The sequence below is a fragment of the Rana temporaria genome, chromosome 3 (assembly GCF_905171775.1).
Source record: "Rana temporaria chromosome 3, aRanTem1.1, whole genome shotgun sequence".
In the NCBI taxonomy this organism is placed as follows: Eukaryota; Metazoa; Chordata; class Amphibia; order Anura; family Ranidae; genus Rana; species Rana temporaria.
In genome coordinates, this window is record NC_053491.1 from 236,050,240 (window position 1) to 236,065,580 (window position 15,341).

At 40.5% G+C, this 15,341-nt stretch overlaps 1 long non-coding RNA gene across 1 annotated transcript; it reads right to left on the reverse strand.

Moving 5' to 3' along the window:
- Positions 1-584: 584 nt before the first annotated feature.
- LOC120932239 lies at positions 585-8,604 on the reverse strand. Its single transcript, XR_005747949.1, has 3 exons — positions 8,538-8,604; positions 2,954-3,119; positions 585-764 (listed from the first exon to the last, which is right to left on the reverse strand). It is a non-coding gene; the product is annotated as an uncharacterized LOC120932239 (long non-coding RNA).
- Positions 8,605-15,341: the final 6,737 nt, after the last annotated feature.

Here is a 15,341-nt window from a genome sequence, read left to right on the forward strand (position 1 = left end):
TTTGTGTAGGCTCATTATGCACCGTACATTCCCATTTAACATTACCACATTCTGCACTATGTAAGTAATCTCAAGACTCTTTAACCACACCCTTTTAAGCTATGCCCCATATTTAGCGCAATTTAAACCACGCCCATTTTATGTTGCACTGCGCTTTGCCAGGGGGGCCCACTGATTTCATTAAATGACCCTGCCCTCACCACATATTTTAAAAAACATTACACTTAGTTAAAATGCATTGCATTAAGGCAGCCATTCTGAGCACCGCTCATTACTACACAGAATTTAGACATTCACCTTTTTTTTTTCAAAGCAGAGCAAAGCAACATATGTCATGTGCATTTTGGTGTGCTGCAGTGCAGGTGTGTTTTCCACTTTTGTAGAAGGAGAAAATCAAAATGAATAAATGGCACTGCAATGCACTGCACCTTAGTGCGGTATGTGTATTGCCATGCGTTATGGTAATACTTGGCAAAACACACATTTTGCTGTACATTACCTTGAGCCAAAACAGAAAACAGATTTTACAAGATCTTATTTTTCATCTTTATAACCTTTAGCAATAATCAGAAACACATTAGATAATGCTTAAGAGATCATTTATTAAAAAGTAGACATATATGAATGAAATCAGCAAATCATTTTATTTATGGTAAATTGATTAGTAAGTAAAAGCAGAATTTGTGATGATATTAAGAAAATGTAGAGTAATTCATTTCAAGCAATAGATCAGTGTGTCCACACAATCCAACGAAGGACAGCACCTGCAAGATATACATAAAACATTACTTTGTAACATATGTATTATTTCAATGTATTAAGTCAAACATTGAATGTCTGCCAGTTAATCCTAGGATGCAAATGCTAAACCAGTGACCTGAGCAGATATCATTACTTAAAAATAAATGGATATTTATAAAGCAGTGAATATGACATTTGTCACTCCTGCACAGGGAAGATTTGCCTGCAGTGAATGTCACAGTAAGTGCTTTATAAATATGACTATTTATTAGGGTTGCCACCTCATCCCTTTAAAACTGAACACATATTAATTACACAGGTTCTGTGGCTGATTAAGGTGGTAATTAAACTCACTTGGTGCCTTATCTGCATTAAATTAGCCCCAGAACCTGTGTAATTCATATGTGTTTGGGTTTAAAGGGATGAGGTGGAAACCCTACTATTTATCTCAATTACAGGCAATCATTCCTCCATCCAGACTCCACCTATATTAAAAAAGTTGTTAAGCCCCTATGAAGGGTGCACTTTGAACCCCAGAAATATGTTAGTTCCATAATGTTTGTGACCAATAAACCATTTCTGGATCATAAAAATGGTGTGGTGTTTCTCTTTCTATTCCTGAACATGGCACTCCAAAGGCCCAACCATGGCCCCTCACCTGAGAGAGTTGCCTAATAGAGAACACCCCAAACCCAATTTAGGACATCTAATATGAACCAGGGATCCATGTTTCCATTTCTCCATCTATATAGAATTGAAATCAAAGCAATCCATGGGTGACTGATATCTCATCAGATATTAAGCAGTTAGGCAGAGACATTGTAGTAGTGCATCTTGTGCCTAGTGTCTGATCTAAAAATTTCTATATTTAAAACAGTAAAAAATATGGCAAAGCAAGTATTAAAATGTGAAAAACTTTGCAAAATATGTGCTTAGAGAGAAGAATAAGTACTTTAGTGAATCCCTTCCCCTATATACATTGTTTGTTTTGTGCTTTTGGGCTTTTTTAAATTAATGATCTACAGTATTTCCTGGTTTAAATATGTGTGGATATGATTTAAATTGTTCGTTAATTAAACTATTAATTAAACTATTAGTCACATCAGATATTTAGGTAAACCATTTGTACTTTGGCCCTTTCCCCCTAGTTACCAGCCCAGAGGCATTTAATGATCAACAGGAGTGACTCTGGCATAGGGGGTAAGTCTGGTATAAATAAGCACTGGGAACCTTGGAATAGCTGGTATCGATCTTAAGTACCTAGACGAGTCCTCCATTATACTGTTATTTGTTCTTTCATTATACTTTTATTAGTTCTTTTGGTTGTTGTTGTCTACTGTTCCACAGCATTCGTTTAAGATGTGTCTTTATCTCTCACCAGTATAGCAATAATTGGGTATCCAGGTTATGCATATTTTTTGTTATTGTTGCTGGACTTTTCACTCCAATAGCATGTACTTGATTTATATATATATACTGCATTGTGATACCGGATAGCCACCACAATGTTGTGTGTGATATTCATGTGTTCATACTGTGTCTGTGTTATCTTGTTAAAACTTCAATAAAAACTATTGAAATTAATGATCAACAGGAGAGTGAAAAAAAATAAGCTCCTCTCTCAAAGCACAAGATTGGTGTCATCGGGCTGTTCTGCCCCTCATGGATACAGAGGGGGTATAGGGATCAGGAGAGTTTAAATGATTTAATAGATGGGGAAAAATAGGCTGCATATTAACATATTCCCTACATTTCCATGCCATCTCTTACAGCACTGAGAAAGTGGACGATCATGATGCCCATAAGCACCTTGCTGGTGTCTCTACATTTTAGAGCCTCTCTATTAAAGCAAACATGTGATGCAGGGCTGCGTGCAGAGAGGTGTTTTCCCTCTTGCTTTAGGGTACTGACTTATATGCCCATGGTGCTGGACTAGCAACATTAAGATTTATTCATTCCAAATGAATTCCAAAATATGGCAGAAAAGAGTGAATTTACGATAAATTGCACGTCACAGCTCATTTTTGCCAAGAAGACTGGCCTAATATATGGCGATCCTCCTAACCAGCAGTGTGGTCTATTTTTATTGTACTAAAGACATATAGTCAAATTGTTTTACAGGAAAGTAACAAGGGAAATAAGAATGGGCACCACATAGTCCATGTCTATTGTTATCACTTTGTAAAATGTACATATTAAGATAATCACTTACCTATATCACATTAACCTAGAATTCCTTCTACTCTTAGGCCTCCCAGTAAAGAACCAACTAATCCGTCTGAACCACTTACGGTTCCCAGAACAGTACCAGCGAGGGAGGTTTTAATTGCTTCTAAACTTTTATGCAAATTAAGCCCAGGAACATCTACTGTACTCCCCTTGAAAAAAAAAAAAACACATTAACAAAATGCACTTTTTCTTAAACAGATAATCACAAAAAGTTCTTGTCAATCTTTTTATTCTGGCATAATACAGTAAAATAAAATTCAAAACACATTTACAATAAACAATGGCAGCTAGTGATGGCTACATATTATCACATACCACTACCTGTCAAAACTCCATTAAAGGTCGGCCCTTCTCCCCCTGGCTGTAATGCCATAAAACCCAATAAAAAAATACCTGTATGAAAAACTGCACATAATATACTGACCTTTCGTGCAGCTTCCATAGTGTGCGAGTGTGTGTTTGTGTGTTTTTGTGTGTGCTTTGGGGGTTGGGGGACTGATAACATCCTTATCCTGCTAGTAAAGGGGTTGTAAAGGTTCGTCTTTCATTAACTAAATAGGTTCCTTGAAGCTGGTGCATTCTTGGTTCACTTATCTTTTCCTTCGATTTCCCTTCTAAATGTTTTTTTTTCTTTGTTTGAATTTCTCACTTCCTGTTTCTCCTCAGTAAGCTTGCCCCCATCGTCCGAGCGGTGGAAAGTCATTTAGAACAGGAGGAGGAACAGGAAGTGAGAAATTCAGACAAAATAGACAAAGAAAAAAAACATTTAGGAGGGAAATTGAAGGAAAGGGTAAGTGAACCAACCATGCACTAGCTTAAAGGAACATATTTAGAAAATAAAAAAGGAACTTTTACAACCCCTTTAAGCAAGTTATTGCAAAAGAAATGGTGGGGGGAGCTCGGGTACTGTCATGGAAGCTATGTATTAATGACACAATTTTAAAGACGAGTTAAAAGTACAGAATTGTCAGCTCACCCTAACAATCCAACACACAATAACAATATGAATGCTATGAGTTCAGCCTTTTATAGAAAGGGGGCTGGATTATCCATTCCTTCAAACTCTCGGCTCTTGTGACTCTTGTGAGCTGATCAGGGGAAAAGCTAACCTGCAAACATTCTGACCACAAGTGTATGATTCACAATCTTCGTATATTGTGTGGATTCACTGCAAATGCAGGTGAGCAGCAGTCCTGAACCTTTTACATTGAATTTATTCTGAGTTCCCTGTAATGTGCTACACCCAGATTTTACAAGTCATCTGACATGCGATAAGAGAGTAGAAGAGTCACATTTGCTGGAGCTTGTGCTATGCGACTTCTTCTCTTTCTCTCTCTCTCTGCTCCTCACATCACCAATCACATCAAATATTTTTGGTAGGACAGAATTTGATTAATGGTTGTAATACATTCATATTTTACTGTATATAAGAGACACCACTTTATTATAGAGGTGTTAACCCTTCCCTATGTTTTCTAAAAAGCTAAAAAAATGTTTTTTGGGCTGGAGCTGCACATAAAAAGTGTACCTGTTCTGACTTACAAACAAATTCAACTTAAGAACAAACCTACAGTCCCTATCTTGTTTGTAACCCGGGGACCCCTGTATAGGGATATAGGGATCCAGCAGCAACAGTACTGCAAATGTGTTGTTTACTGGCTGAATTATTTCTTTAGAGTTTGGGAAACATGATCCTTAATAAGAAGAAAAGTGCCAAACTGTGGAAGTTTAATTCAGAAAACAGTTCTTGATTGTAGATTCACAGAAGCTTCATTAGTTTCCAGTCCTAGTAGTCCTTGCAGTTAAAGTGGCTGTAACCCACTCTGTGTCACTTTTACCTATAGGTAAGCCTAGAATAAGGCTTTCCTATAGGTAGTTGAAATATCTCATAAAAGTGTGCCGTTTAGGAGATATTTTCTGTACACTGCGTCGGTTAGGTAATCAGCGCATGTGCTGTTTCTTCACTCACAAGTGCCGTAACTGACGCGGGAGTGGCATCATGCAAACCGGCCAGTCACAGAGCCAGAGTCTGCAGCCCCGAAAGGAAGAGGGGAGAAGATGGATGCGGCCACCAGCCGGGACAGCAGGGACATTGCAGGCTTAATTTTCAGGTAAGTGCCACATAATGGGCTAGTATGCAATGCACACCCCACCCACACTGCACTCTATACCATACTTATTCCAAGCCTAGACTATATCTATACCAACCCTATATTGCATCAGTGGTGGTGCATCCATAAGGGCGTACAGGCGTAGTCCCTTCTCTCCTGCCACCCCCTGCATTGCATGAATCTATCTATGGCCGCTGCTGCAACACCCTATTTAGGCGCCCGGCCCCTTTTTGCACCTGAATTACAGCAGCAGGGGGTGTTTTTGAAGCACCTGATTAGAGCTATAGGCTCTAATAGGCATCACAAAAGGTAAACAGCGAGGTGAGTGTCATGTTTGGCAATCGCAGTTCACCCAGCTGTGTTAGAAACGCAAATGGCTATTCGCTTTCCTAACACTGAACTGTCTTTCAGCCAATCAGGTGCTCGGATCTGTTACCTTTCATCTGATTGGCTAAAACAACAGGCGCTGTGATTCGATGCCGAGAAGCGGGGGGCACAGTGGGAGCATTTGATGGCACAGTGGGGGCATTTGATGGGGCACAGTGGCTGCGTTTGATGGGCACAATTGCTGTGTTTGATGGGCACAGTTGCTGCATTTGATGGGCACAGTGGCTGTGTTTGATGGTACAATGGCTGCGTTTGATGATACAGTGGCTGCGTTTAATGGCACAGTGGCTGCGTTTGGTGGTGCAGTGGTTGCGTTTGATGGGCACAGTGGCTGTCTTTGTTGGTACAGTGGCTGCGTTTGATGATACAGTGGCTGCGTTTAATGGCACAGTCGCTGCGTTTGATGATACAGTGGCTGCGTTTAATGGCACAGTGGCTGCGTTTGGTGGTACAGTGGCTGTGTTTGATGGGCACAGTGGCTGTGTTTGATGGTACAGTGGCTGCGTTTGATGATACAGTGGCTGCGTTTGATGATACAGTGGCTGGTTTGATGGCACAGTGGCTGCGTTTGGTGGTACAGTGGCTGCGTTTGGTGGTACAGTGGCTGCGTTTGATGGGCACAGTGGCTGTCTTTGATGGTACAGTGGCTGCGTTTGATGATACAGTGGCTGCGTTTAATGGCACAGTGGCTGCGTTTGGTGGTACAGTGGCTGCGTTTGATGGGCACAGTGGCTGCGTTTGATGGTACAGTGGCTGCGTATGAGGGCACAGTGGCTGCGTATGAGGGAACAGTGGCTGCGTTTGATGATACAGTGGCTGCGTTTAATGGCACAGTGGCTGCATTTGGTGGTACATTGGCTGCGTTTGATGATACAGTGGCTGCGTTTAATGGCACAGTGGCTGCATTTAATGACACAGTGGCTGCGTTTGATGGGCACAGTGGATGCGTTTGAGGACACAGTGGCTGCGTTTGAGGGCACAGTGGATGCGTTTGAGGGCTCAGTGAAGCTACAATTGATAGGGTTTTTTTCTCCGAATTTTTTAGTTTGTTTGCACCCCCCCAAAAAAATTGAGCACCAGCCGCCACTGTATTGCATTATACTAAACCTTTACAAAATCTGAACCACATCTACCTTGCACCTGTGCCAAGACTATACTGTACCTATACTGTACATATACTGCATGCAGGTTAACTGGGTCAGTCGTTAATTGCAAAGATGCTCTTAAAGGGCCCAAACAATAGCCAACTGAAGAACATCTCAAATAACTGTCCCTCCCTTAATAATTATTCTGCAAGTCCCCTTTGTTCCCCTTCCCCCTATACCTTCCTCCTTTTATTTTGAACAGTGCATACCTAGTCAGTCTAGCACCAGCATTTCTGACATACATGCAGTAAAGTTCCAGCACTCGGTAGAATACAATTTACTGCTGCTCACTACTGAACATGAGGTGGCCTTGCTGCTATTTTTGCTGATCTGGTTGCCAAATGCCATCTTATCCTAGTTCTTACTGTTAATCACGTTGTATGCTATTTTTTTTTTTATTACCATTTTTAATCTCTTTAATGCTTGCCTTGTTACCAAGCATATTGAGTGACAATATATTAAGTTTACCTGTACTACATGGTTTGGTGCCTGTTTTCTTTAAAAAGGTTGTAAACCCACTTTGAAAAAAAAAAAGTAACACCTGCAAGACAAAGGCATAATGAGCTAGTATGCATTGCATAGCTTACTAGCTCCTTATGTAATACTTACTCCCGGGGGTTACTTCTGGGTATCGCAGCTCTGGCGCTGTGATTGGCCGGAGCCGTGATTACGTCACTCCGCGCATGCTCGTGGGAGCCGCCAGTAACGGCCCACTCACTGAAGCAACGGAACATATGTGCTGTTGCTTCAGTTTGACATTGGCACATGCAAGGGATATCTCCTAAATGGTAGCTACAGGTAAGCCTTATTATAGGCTTGCCTGTAGCAAAAAGTAGTCTGTAAGGGTTAAAGCGGTAGTTCACCCTCCTTTCCATCATTAGACCATTAAATTCGGCATCGTAGCGCGAGCTACGGTATGCCGGTCTTAAATTTTTAATCCCCGTACTCACTGTGGTATCGATGATTGAAGGATCCGACTCCCGCGGGGAATGGGCGTGCCTATGGAGAGGGAGGATGATTGACGGCCGGCTCTGGCACGTCACGCTCCCCGAAGACAGCCGGAGTAGGTCTCGGCTATTCACGACGCCTGCGCACAGGCTATGCGCAGGCGCCGTGAATAGCCAAGCCTATTTCGGCTATTTCCGGAGAAGCGTGACGTGCCAGGGCCGGCCGTCAATCACCTTCTCTCACCATAGGAACGCCCATTCCCCAGATTCTTCAATCATCGATAGCACAGTGAGTACGGGCATAAAAAATGTAAGACCGGCATACCGTAGCTCGCGCTACGATGCCGAATTTAATGGTCTAATAAAAAAAACTTTTTTTTTTTTTTTTAACAGGGTGAACCCCCGCTTTAACAACCAATTTAATATAGCACTACTATTGGTAAGTATTACTTTCGGGGATTTCCTGTCATATTGTATGTTTGTACATTCAACCTGGTGTGTCAGAGGGAAGGTTCTTAAGAAAGTTAAGGCAAAGAATAGAGGACCCATCCTATCCAGTGGCTCCTACAGGGATAGTGCTACAGAAATAAAATGCTAGAGGTGAAGTTTGGTCATCTGACCTGTTGTAATGGGTGGACCTTTTCTCCAATCACTCTGAATTGCCATAGACTGTACACTGTGGGTAGCATTTTATGAATGGGACATAAAAAACAGGTCATGGTATGGAATAATACTGTAATGTAAAGCTGTATACATTCTTATCTATAAATATGCCCCTTATTTTTGTGAATGTGCTGCAGTTTTTACCAAAACTATAGTTTCTTTCTAAATGAATAATAACAATATATATATAGATATATACTGTATGTAATATATACTGTATATACAAGTATATTACATAAGCAGCACCAAAGCACTCACTTATGCATAGCTGAGAGTAGAATTGAAACTGTATAACAAGTAATTAAAATATTTACCAAAGATTTAACCAGGGGCATTAGTTCTTCCTCCAGAAGACAGCCAATTTGTGCCAAAAGTCCTTCCTGAAAGATACAAACATGGTACAATTATTTCTTACAGATCATGTAATATATATATATATATATATATATATATATATATATATATATATATATATATATATATATATATATATATATATATATATATACAGTACAACGCTGTATGTGGCCACAGGTTCAGCTCACAGCACTCCCTAGAGAACTCGAGAACTGTTCACATCACTTTGGGGTATCCAGGAAGCTCTGGGGGCCACCATTGCCTGCAAATCTCTAGCCACATTTAAAGCCGTGCTGTACACTGTACACCAGTGGCTTCACTGTACATATATACTGAAGCTTTACATGGATGAGCAGCAGACTCATTCACATTGTGAGTGTAATTATTTTATTTTTATTTTTTACATAAAAAAAAACACTCGATTAAGACAGCACTCGTATATCAAGGCAAATCCCCCAAAAAATTACTTGTCTTTCAAAACGCTCATAAACCACGTTACTTGTAAACCAAGGTTTCACTATATATATATATATATATATATATATATATATATATATATATATATATATGTGAACATACAGTACTGCATACAGAGCGGCTTTAAATAGATAAGCACCAACCTCTGTACACCAGCGGCTTTTCTGTACATACAATATACACAGCGGCTTTACTGTACATATACACAGTGGCCCGGATTCAGATAGGAGATACGACGGCGTATCTCCTGATACGCCATTGTATCTCTGAGTGCAGGCCGTCGTATCTATGCGCCTGATTCAGAGAATCAGTTACGCATAGATTTCCCTAAGATCCGACCGGCGTAAGTGTCTTACACTGTCGTATCTTAGGCTGCATATTTACGCTGGCCGCTAGGTGGCGCTTCCGTATAGTTACGCGAGGAATATGCTAATTAGGTATTTACGCGGATTCAGAAACGTACGTCCCGCCGGCAATTTTTTTTTACGCTGTTTACGTTAGGCTTTTTTCGGCGTATAGTTACCCCTGCTATATGAGGCGTAGCTAATGTTAAGTATGGACGTCATTCCCGCGCCGAGTTTTGAAAATTTTACGTCATTTGCGTAAGTCGTTCGCGAATAGGGCTGAATCAAATACGTCCTTGAGGCGTACTTTGGAGCAATGCACACTGGGATATCTCACGGACGGCGCATGCATCGTTCAAAAACTGAAATTTAAATAAAACACGGCCACAACATCCCCATTTGAATTAGGCAGGCTTACGCCGCCACACATACGTTACGCCGCCGTAACTAAGGGCGCAAGTTCTTTCTGCATACGGAACTTGCGCCCAAAGTTACAGCGGCGTAACGTATCTTAGATACGTTACGCCCGCCCATAGATTGAGCATTCTATCTGAATCCGGGCCAGTGACTTTAAATACAGTAGGTGATCACCAGACTCCTTAACATTGTGAGTGTGCACATTCTTTTTCTTTACCTTAAAATTTTTGCAACACAGAAGTACAGTACGAAAAACCTTGGTTTGCAAGCATAATTTGTTCCAGAAACATGCTTGTAATCCAAAGCACTTGTATATCAAAGCATTTTTTTACAAGGTATAAAAGAGAAGAGAGGCACCTAAGTGTAATATGTTGCTAAATGTTGTACCTTCATTAAATGTAACCATATTGCTACACTTAGAGGCTCTTCTCTTCCTTTTTATACTCAGTTGTGACATGACGCTACTCTTATATCAAGACATTGCTTGTATATCAAGGCAAAATTTATTAAAATATTTTGCTTGTCTTGCAAAACGCTCTCAGACCAAGTTACTCTCAAACCAAGGTTTTACTGTATTTTAAAGTGCAGTTTATTTTGTTTTATGTTTACAGTACACGTTATACTGTATTTTGTTTTGCCGTAATAATACTTATATAAATAAATGGTTGTGGAACAAATCATCTGATTTTCCATTATTTCCTATGGGAAAACTTGCTTTGATATAAGAGTGCTTTGGATTACAAGCATTCTCCTGGAACGGATTATGCTTCTAAGCCAAGGTTCCACTGTATGTGTGTGTGTGTATATATATATATATATATATATATATATATATATATATATATATATATATATATATATATATATAAACATTTTTGACACAATAAAAGTGGGATAAAAATAAGCAAAGTCTCATACATCATGTAGCTTCAGTAAATTGGTGTTGTCTGAGATGCAAGTTCATTGCTTACTGACTTCTTTACATATTTAGTAAAACAGTTTGAATATCTGAACTTAAGGTGGAGTTCTACTTGTTTTTCAGTTTAGTAAAAGTCAGCAGCTACAAAAGTGTAGCTGCTGACTTTTAATAAACAGACACTCACCTTTCCCATGGTCCAGCTATGCGGCCGCCCGAGACCTCTCTCCTCTCCACAGTGCCGTGATAGCAACTGTGGGCACCCGACCATGACAGCTGGCGGCTTCACGGCCGGGCATGCTCTGCGCATGTGCGTGTCGCTCTGTACTCTCCTAGTGGCCAGGCAATTTTTTGGGACCTGTGATGTGTTCCAGAAGATTGCAGAGGGAGGTGCTGCCTAGGGGGAGAGGAGGAGTCGCCTAGGCGGTCAGAAGATGGAAGACGGTAGTGGGACAGGAAGTACCTATAATACCAGGTAATTTGGGAAAGTAGATGTGGCGCTGTTCTCAAGTGAATAAATATATGATTTAATATGTTTAAAGTGCACCTGTGCATATTACTGCGAAATAGTGTAGACACTGCTTAAATTAATAGGAGTGATTAAAATTGATATTAGTATGAATAATAATATATTACATGCCAATGGTGTACAACCTTAAATGCATGCAAAAGTGCAAGGTGCAGAAATAAATATCGATGAATAAATCAATGTGCAAAAAAGGTTAAATGAATAAATATTAAATAGAAATAAATATGAAAAAAAGTAAAAAGGCAAAGTTCATCATAAAAAAATAAAAAATAATAATATATATAATGTGCTGAAGAAATTTCTGGTTCTTGATTGTTGAAAAACGTGATACGTGTCTTGTGAGAAAACCGCTGTATTCTTATAGTGATCACAGCAACCGTCGCAATCCGTACTCTTGTTTGGGTTACACTCAGCAGATATTTCACCCCCCACTAGGGGTTTGGAACATTCACAGTGTCTGCCACTGTGAGGCACTCTGGCTTTTCACTGATCACTGCTACAATGGCTTCAGTTGTAACCCATAGAGGTAGGAGAAAGGCAAATGCCCAATAGTGTGATACCGTTTTTAAAACACTATTTATTAAGATTTGAGTGGAAAGGTACTCACATTTCATACAGTTTAAAAACGCTTATATTGCTGACACTATTCAGTCCAACTGGAAGTGATGCGATCTGTGCTAACCCCGCCTTAAAACCAGGTACCTACTCCCCCCCCAAAAAAAATTACTTGCCAAATGTGGCATGTAAGGGGGCAAAGAGTGCTTAAAGCAGAAGTTCCTCTCACAAGCGGTGGAACTCCGCTTTAATGGGTTTGCAGCAAAAAACAAAACCAGGATCAGTTCCCCCATAAACACTGTTCTCCTGAAATATGTTTTTCCTTGTGCTTCTATGTCTTGTCTTACCTGTGCATTTGTTTCTTTCAGATTCTGTGGCTTATTTTTACATCTAAAAGTCATACTAGTAGGTTAGCAGGCTTCCACACAAACTGGTTCTAGAGAATATGTGTCACATTAAACTTAGATTATGAGTTGCACGGGACAAAAACAGCCAATAATTGGTTTTCTCTACCTAAACATGGTTACAGAGAAAATGTATGTTTTAGATAATCAGTATTGTAGAAAGTAGGTCGGGTAATGAGATATTAAGGGCAAAAAATCCCTAGGGTGAGCAAATTTATGGAATTTTGTGTAAACTAAGTGACCTGGTAAACCTCAGAAGTTTCCAGTAGGTCAATGGCCATACTTCCTTGCTGCTATAGAGATAATGTGGTTCTATCCATGGAATCCTAATAGACACTGGAAATATTGCAGTTATGTTTCCAGATGTTAAGAGTAATGGATGCTTCCATATGCCAATGGTCCTGCTTTTGCTGACTGGTAGAGTTAATAATGAACCCTTGTAGGTTTTTAGCTGCTCATTCAGGATGCATATTCTGGATGCATATTCTGGATTCTAACATGGTGAGCACCTATACAGTGGGCCAAAGAGTTTGATATTAGAGTTTCTGACAATTTGTAAAGCCCAAAGAAGTCAATAAAGAGACAAAAACAAATTTTCCAACTTCCCATCACCCCAGGTTTTCCCTGATATGCTCTGACAGTCAAAAGAAGTATCTGTTACTTAGCAACTAAAGTCTGAATAAAAAAAAAAATCCAGGTGCTTTGGAATCCAGGGATGTAAAGTGCAGAAGTTCCATTTCAGCAACAAGAGCTTCAAATAGTATGGTGAGAAAGAGGAATTATTTGGGTACGTTTACACAGCCAGGCCCCAGAGCCATAATTGAGCAAGGAACACTGAGGCCCCGTACAGACGAGAGGATCTATCTGCTGGGATTGATCCGCGGATCAGTTCCAGCGGATAGATCCAGTCGTGTGTAGGCCCGAGCGGACAATTTTCGGCAGATAAAAATCCAGCCGACGGATTCCCAGCGGATAAAAATTTTGTAGCATGCTACAAAATCTATCCGCTGGGATCCAGTCCAGTGGACTGATCCGGTCGTCTGTACAGACTCACCGGATCAGTCCGTCCGCTCCCATCCCTCGCATGCGTCATAATGATTCGACGCATGCGTAGAAGTGTTTACCTTCCAGCGTCGCGCACGTCGCTGCGTCATCGTCGCGGCGACGGTGCGACACGTGACCGCGGATGTTTTCTGCGCGGATTTTGATCCGATGGTGTGTACAAGCCATCGGATCAAAATCCGGAGGAGCAATGTCCGCTGGAAACGGTCCGGCGGACCGTTTCCAGCGGATAACCCCTCGTCTGTACGAGGCCTGAGCCTTAATCACATTAGCACTTTTCCAAACTTAGTCCAGCCATAGATAGATTGAAATTCAGAACCGGACACATTTAGATTCATCTAAGGGCAGGCTGGTTGTACCAAAGTTGATCTATTGATTGACTTCAGTACAACCAGACTGTCAGTTTTTTTTCATATGATCACTGTCACTGACAATAGCTGGCAGCAGTAAATACTGTATTCTGATGACGGGGGAAACCTCCCACTGTCTGAATACAGGGTGGGCCATTTATATGGATCCACCCGGGTGGGCCATTTATATGGGAATGGTTGGTGATATTAACTTCCTGTTTGTGGCACATTAGAATATGTAAGGGGGGAAACTTTTCAAGATGGGTGGTGACCTTGGCGGCCATTTTGAAGTCGGCCATTTTGAATCCAACTTTTGCTTTTGGTGTATCCATATAAATGGCCCACCCTGTACAATAACGCAGCAGGAGAAACTCTCCCATCAAGTGATTTTATTTCTTTCAACCTGGTTGAAGGAAAGAAAACAGCAAAATGTATGGCCAGCCTTACAATCCCTCCCTAATCCTAAAACTATAAAGTGTCCATCCCATTACCTCCTATTTCTAAAACTCCCAGCCCATATAACTCTCCCTCAGCTACAATGTTCCACACCTCCTATACCAGTGATGTGAACCTTGGCACCCCAGATGTTTTGGAACTACATTTCCCATGATTCTCATGCACTCTTCAGCGAGCATCATGGGAAATTTAGTTCCAAAACATCTGCCAAGGTTTGCCATCACTGTCCTATACACTTTTTTGTCCTGCATTTACATGAATGTTGGTGGAAGGAACCACAGTGTCCAGTAGACATGTGCACACTGAAATATTTTGTTTCGGAATTTCGTTTTCGTCTGAAAGATAAATTAATTTAGTTACTCCCGAAATTCGTTTTTATTTATTTTGTTTCATTAAAAAATGCATTCATCCGAAAATCCGAATTAATTAAGGTTGAATCTGTCATTGAAGGCTTATGGTGTCTGTCGAATGTTCTAAGAAGATTCGACGGAGCAGCTAAAAGATTCAACGCCGCAATCGTATATTTCCGTTCGAATTTTCTGCCTACAAGCTATAGAAGAATTCTAACGTTGTATTACACTAGTAATAATTATATTTATAAATTATTATTACTAGTCAACAAACATTCAAATTCTTCTATAGCCTATGGGCCGAGCATTTGACCTGAAATGTACGATTGCAGCATCGTGCAGTTTAGCCGCTTGTCGAATCTTAGAACTTTCAACAGACACCATAAGCCTTCAATGACAGATTCAACGTTTGTATGTTTTTCGCTGCTTCGTCGAATCTTCGTCGTTCATGTCGATGGTCTACCCCAACACTTTCTCTATAATGTCGAATCTTTTCTCTCTATGTCAAATCTTTCCTCTCTATGTAGAATAATCTTGGACTAATAGAGTTAAGGTTGGGCACATTTGACTGCAGGTTCGATAGACACAAATTGTTATTATCAGCGTCATGTCGAATCTCCTATCTATATCAAACTGTTGTAGCAACGAAAACGAAAATAAAGAATTTTTTTTATGTCGGATCTTTCGGATTTCGGATTCTGCACGTCCGTTTTCGTTTGTTTAAACGAAAATACCTGAAATTCGGACGAAAATGCATTTGGACGAAAACAAATGCACATGTCTAGTGTGGAAACATGCTGCTCCACATACTCTGGAGTATTGAATAGCATCAGTGCCAGGAGCTTTTCTTGAGAGCAAAGTTTCAGCACAGCACCCAAGGTAGTTGCTCTAAATTGTTCAG